Below are 6,151 nucleotides of genomic sequence, written 5' to 3' on the forward strand. Positions count from 1 at the left end.
CTCATAACAGCCCCTTCACCTCAGCCCCACAGTGCCTGTCCTATACATTACTCCCTATGTGTGCACCTGGCCTGTGATCTGCCCTGTCTGTCGGATAGGCAGCAGCTAGCATTGACGGCATGCACATAAACATTCATTTTACCCAATCACGGGGACCTCTCAAACTTCTTATACCTGAAAGAACAACACCATACACCCTTGTGTGGTTTATGTGGGGTTGGCCACAGCTTTATTTCACCAGTTTGTAACAAAAACAACGTGAAACAAACAAATGTATTCTTTATCATCTTGTTGCTTCGCCCGACTGCCAATCCACAGAGGCAGCAGGCAGGTGAAGTCATGCTGTGACATCTGAAAAAGAAAGAAAAAAAGCAGGGCCAGCAAAGCCTACCGAAAAGGAACCAGGTATCAACCAGAGCTACCATCCATCCCTAACACACAGCCAAGGGGCAAGGTGGGCAGGATGTTCCTCTTACCATCAAAGGCAGAAGGTAAGCCCCGTCTACGTGTCCCTGACTTTTAACCTTTTGCAGCTCCGCCTCTCTAAAGCCACGGTCCCCTCTACTTTAAAAAAAATGCTCATTTGCTCCGCCCTCCCTGCCATGCAGTCCATAGCCCTTTCACTGTATGATTTAGGGCTACCAAAACTGCATGGACATAAACGCTCAATTTACCCAATCATGGGGATCTCCCAAACTTCTTGTACCTGAAAGAACACCATACACCCTTATGTGGTTTATGTGGAGTGGTCACAACTTCATTTCACCAGTTTGTAACAAAAACAATGTAAAACAAACAAACTTATTCCATGCCCGTCTTCATCATTTTGGTGCTTCGCCTGATTGCCAAGCAGCTGAGGCAGCGGACAAGTGAAGCCATCTTGTATCGGGCATGGAATCCCCTGCCAAGGAACTAACAGCGTACCATTCTACAACTGTCTGCAACCCACTTCACAAAGCAAAAGCAAAGCCTTCTCAAGGCCATCCTGCAAACCTGACAAAAATATGTCATTGCCTTTGGGGTTCAAGTGAACCCCTTCCCACAGGAGTAAGTCAAAGTTATCCCCTTCTAGCTCTTTGTGGCGGATCATTACGCCACTGAGCGACCAAACCTTGAAACTCGGATATTCAAGACTCTTCGCGCTCTATCAATGGCTAGATGGTCTCTAGCCCCTCTCCAAAATTACCTAGGTATAATCTCAGACCAGATAAGGAGTGCACTAGGAGGAAATCAGACACTCAGTCCAGGTCCTGCTTCATTAGTAAAATGAGTTCAGCTAGCTTGACTTTCCCTAAGTCATTCCCTCCAGCATATATTAACACTATAGAGCAGTGATGGCGAACCTTGTAGAGACCGAGTGCCCAAACTGCAACCCAAAACCCACAAAATTTTCGCGGAGTGCCAACACGACAATATAGACTTAATACTATGCGGATCCACAATTGCGGACAGTTACTGACCAAAAATTACAGTCATGTGGGGCTTTACAGAGCTTTCAATAATACAAACAACGTTGTACTGAAATGTAAAGGTCTCAGCATTTGGTACTTTGAACAATTAATTTTCACTATTTACATCGCACAGGATCTGTTTTATAGTTACCGTGTAATATTCTTACATCCTGTACTAATAACACGTCTGCTATAAAACAGATACTGTGTGATATAAATAGTGAGGGGACCCCAGACAGTATTATATGCTCTGCAGTGGGCCCACCACACAATATTATATTCTCCACAGTACCACAGTAGCCCCCCAGTGTTATATGCTCCGCAGTAGGTGTCCCCCCCCCACAGGATTATATGCTCCACAGTGGCATCCACACACAGTATTGTGTGCTTATAAATAGCCCCCCCCCCAGTATTATATGCTCTTTTGTACACCCCCCAGTATTATAAGCCACCCCAGTATTATAAGCCCCCCCAGTATTATACACTCCCCCCAGTATTATAAGCCCCCTCAGTATTATACACTCCCCCCAGTATTATACACCCCACCCAGTATTATAAGCCCCCCCAGTATTATACACTCCCCCCAGTATTATAAGCCCCCTCAGTATTATACACTCCCCCCAGTATTATACACCCCACCCAGTATTATAAGCCCCCCCAGTATCATACACCCCACCAAGTATTATAAGCGCTCCCCCCAACATCATTTACACAGTGAGCCACTCTCATACTCACCCCTGAAGAGCCGCCGGCATTCACCTTCTTGTCACTGGCGGCGCTGATGACGTCATCGCGCCCGCGTCGGGGCAGAGGTCAAACTCTGCAGCCAGTGTAGGCCGCGGTCGCGCGATCCGCGGCCTACCCTGACAGCTTTCAGCTGTATGTGCATTTGCACATACAACTGAAGGCAGTGATCGCTCATCAACGGGGAATCCTGTACCGGATTCCCTGTTGGTGAGCGATCCGGGCGACCGCACGCGTGCCAGCATGGAGGGCTCTGCGTGCCCTCTCTGGCACGCGTGCCATAGGTTCGCCATCACTGCTATAGAGGGTCCATAGCATCGCCGACTGACAAGCACATGTGAAGGCAATACTTGGTGCCATCTGAGCCCACATAAGGCTGGTCTTACACGGCCATAATGTAAGTCCGCAAATGGTCTGCAATTGAGGGTTTTCAATTGCGGACCATTTGCGGACACATTATATTCAATGCGGCCTTTTACACGACTGGATATTTTATTCGTGGTGTGGCCGGGCTGCAACCGTGGTCCGCACTTTATAGAACAGGTCCGCAAAGGCCGTAAATTCACAGCACTGCACGGACTCGCCCATAGAACTCTAAGGGCGAGTGCAGCAGTTCATGGGCATCTGCGGTGTCTATGTTGATCAGCAACTTGCGGACTGTAAAATCATTACGGCCGTGTAAGACCAGCCTAACCCTTTCCAAGTGATGTCGACACTGGATAGGCCCTCCTTTCAGCCCAGTAGATGTATGAGTGGCTCACTGTAAAAACACTAACTGGTTCTGCACCTAAAGAGAAAGGGAGGACAGAAAACTAAACTGAAGCAGTAAAAATAACCATGATGTCAGCAAGTCCGGACGAATGTATGTCCTATAGCTGTTGGAAACCCACCGGTCTAAGAATTTGATGCGCTTGGTGTCGATACTGCAGGTATTGGCCACTGTGGCTGCATCTATCCTAAATTAATATAAACCAAACTCCTGCGGGTCCCGGCCAAGCTCAACGAGGCCAGATTTGAAGACGGATGTAAACTGATAATGTGTTAAAGGTTTTCCTGAGTCATGTACCAAGAAAACCTCACCCGCATGCCTAAACTGGGCAAAGTCAGTTATGAGCCGAACAGTACAATATTGTGTGTCCAACGACCCTATGGTGACCCAGGAACCTCTCCTAAAAACATCGGTTTTGGATTTGCACAGAACATCCGTCACAAGCAGTCCTCCCAGCCTTGGGGAGCTGGCGCTAACTAATTCGCTTATCCACAAAGCTGCAAAAAAGGCCAAGGAAAAAGTGGCACGAAACAATTGGCGTTCACCGATGCTGGCACAAATGACCTCCAAAACAGCCAGTAGGCTGCCTAGTAAGTGCAAGAAAACCTGGCACCTCCTGTTTCTAGTAAACACCTCCTTTTTCCAACCCTTGCCAACTTGGCGGATCGCAAATTGTTTGGTTACATCCGCAAGGCCCGCCATATTTAGTATGAATGCGACGCCCGACAGACGTTTTTGCAGACACTTTTTGTGTGCGAAGCTGTAGCAAGAATTTATATGTGAGGGTCTGCAAAGCAGAGAAGATTTCTGCCAGACCAGGCTGACCATGCTGACCAAGCTCTAATATGGCTGCACCAAGTACTTTTGGATACTGAGCGGCGCACCAGGTCCATCAAGACCTCCCGACCAGGTCCCATAGGTATTCTGGACATGCAAGTCCCTCCCCAACCGCTGTCGGGTGGAGTTCCCAGAAGACCTGAAAATTGGAACGAGAGAGGGCATCAGCAACAAAATTCTGACACCCTGGCACATGCTTCGCTTTAAACCATATATTAGACTTCAAACAAAGCATGACGGGTAGTTGAGTGGTGGGTATGGGGGGTGGTGGTTTGGGGTATAACAGTCCATGGAGTCTCGTCTTCTTGAACTGAATAGTTCAAAATAGGAACAGGAAATGGAGCAGCCCGTAGACAGGCACATATTGAAGAGAAAATAACCAGAGCGATAAGCCTAATAAATGAAAACATGCCGGGTGCACGGGCAACAACGAAAAGCAGCTTCTATGTCAGATTTTGCACACAGCGCTCCCTAGCCCTGTCTTCTAACTAAGTCAACTGCTCAATCAAACAACGTATAAGATCCTGTCGCTGCATCCTTGGAGATCCAGTTGTTGACAGACGTACTCGGAGAGTATGATAGATGGTGTATTAACCTATACTTCCCCGTTTCCTTTTTTGGAACCAAACCCAGAGGTGAAACTCTCAGGTTGGGCAATGTAGGCTCCTCAAAGGGGCTTGCCATTTTACCTAATTTCTCTTCCTTTAGCACTTTCTCCCAGGCTAGAGCGACATTATCCTGAACTGATTTTAAATTTGAACACAGTAACAACGACGAGGATTAGTCATATGGAATATAAAAACCTTCCGCAAAACCATCATGCAGTAGCCTTGCTTCTCGCCTCTTCAGGTACTGCTTGAGCCACTGCTGAAGCCAACGTATCTTTACCGACATTCTCTCCTCCACCGGCTGCACCCATAGATGTTTGTTTGTTCCTATGCTTGCAGCGGATAGCGGAATGGGCTCCTGCACAAATTTAGCATTCATACCAGAATTTGCACATGGTGTAAAAGCGACAGTTCATTGTAGAGACAATAAGCCCCGATTGGTTTATGGGCCCGGCACTGGACTGGATTTCGGCGCCTGTGGCCCTGGATTGAATGGGGTGCTGTGGCTTCTGAGCCAATATCATTTGTATCCATATGTAGGTGGCTTTTGATGCCCAACCAATGGATGGAATTAATGCTAGATGCCGCCGATATTCCTTGTCATAGCGCCAGACAACATTGAATTCCTATACGCCATACCTTGTACCTCGTTACCACCCACAGGCGAAGGCCTGGCCCCCCCTGGAGATGCTAAAGGGCCCCCAGTGCCCGATTTACCATCAAAACTATCAATAAATTGTTTCAAAGCTGTTACTAGATCTGCGTGAGTAGTGGGTGTGGTGTGGTGCTGCAAGGCCGGACGGACGCGGTACTTCCCAGTTGGAGCAGGTCCTGTAGCCATCTATACCAAAGAAAGAGATGCGAAGTTAGGCAGTTCTATCGGAACTCTCGCCACCTCTGGAGAAGCCCTCCTGGATGAATTTGCAGACGCTTGGTCCCTTGCAAGATGAGGCATTGATCTCTCGAGCTCTTCTTCCTGCTGGAACCAACCGAAGGTCCAGAAGTGGAGGGGGAATGGCTGTGTGGGGTACGATGCCTGTACCGCCTGTCTCTGGAATGCCATCATCTACCGTCGTCGTGCCACGCCTCCTATCGCTTCGATGTCTTCGCCAATGACGCAGGTCGCTGTCATCTGTAGATGAAAAATCAGGAAAAAATCAGCGTGTCGTTGCCAGGGGTCCGCCCTTGCCCTGTTAGCATGTAAGTTTTCCTGGACTCTGAAACCAGAGAAATCTGTGTGCACTGACATGCCCTGGGTAGATACCTGTTGCAGAACCAAAGATGAATGATAGGTAGGAAGCCCCGCAGAGTGGTGCTAGAGGTTAGGGGTTAAGTGTTCAGGAGGTGGTTGCCCCCCCCAGGAGGCTGCTGCATGCTCCCTGATCCAAAGCAGGAATGCTAGTGAAAGTGGGGTGGGCAGAATGACGGGCTGTGAGAATCCCCCACCCTGGAACTGTTGTTGGTATCTAGGAATGCCCCCCCCCCCCCCCCCTCCACTGTGTGCCTGAATGATGTTTCTGTCGGCAGTGAAGTCCCTGTGTTTCCTCCCCCGTGTGTCTGCAGGAGGGGGCCGTAGCCGGCACTTTTACTTTCACTTTGTGCCGGCCACTGTGATCTCCCTCCCGCAGCAGGTAGAACATAGCCGGCCATCAGAACAAGGGCCCTGCTCCCCCCCTGCCTGGCCCCCTGCTGCAGGGCCCTGTGATCGATAACACTGGCCGCTTGTCTGCCATCTCTCTTCT

The sequence above is a fragment of the Leptodactylus fuscus genome, chromosome 6 (genome assembly GCF_031893055.1).
Source record: "Leptodactylus fuscus isolate aLepFus1 chromosome 6, aLepFus1.hap2, whole genome shotgun sequence".
Lineage (NCBI taxonomy): Eukaryota > Metazoa > Chordata > Amphibia > Anura > Leptodactylidae > Leptodactylus > Leptodactylus fuscus.